Genomic DNA, 473 nt, shown 5'->3' on the forward strand with positions numbered 1-473 from the left:
TGAGTTTACACACGTATAGTATTCAAATAACAGAACTTATCAAAAAAAAGGGTATGCAGATGAATGTCCATTTTGTGTCTGTGTATTCAAAGTGGTTAGGATAGACATATAGTTACATTCTCTTAATGAATAGAATGATTTGTTCTGGTGGTGTTTGTAAATAGGATGTCGAGTCTGCATCTTGTACAGCAATTAACCACTAAGAAGAATGTATATGGTGTGTTAATTATTTAAACTGTCCTAGGATTTGATTTGAAACTGTCTCATTGCTATTTGTTTATCAAGAAAATTATGAAAAAAAAGAAAAAAAAACAAAGTAGTTAGGATAGATATATAGTTATATTCTCTTAATGAATAGAGTGATTTGTTCTAATGATGTTTGTAATAGGATATCATGTCTGCATCTTGTACAGCAATTAACCACTAGGAAGAATGTATGCAATGTGTTAATTATTGAAACTGTCCTACCAATT

Source organism: Octodon degus, unplaced genomic scaffold, assembly GCF_000260255.1.
Source record: "Octodon degus isolate 3935 unplaced genomic scaffold, OctDeg1.0 scaffold00385, whole genome shotgun sequence".
Lineage (NCBI taxonomy): Eukaryota > Metazoa > Chordata > Mammalia > Rodentia > Octodontidae > Octodon > Octodon degus.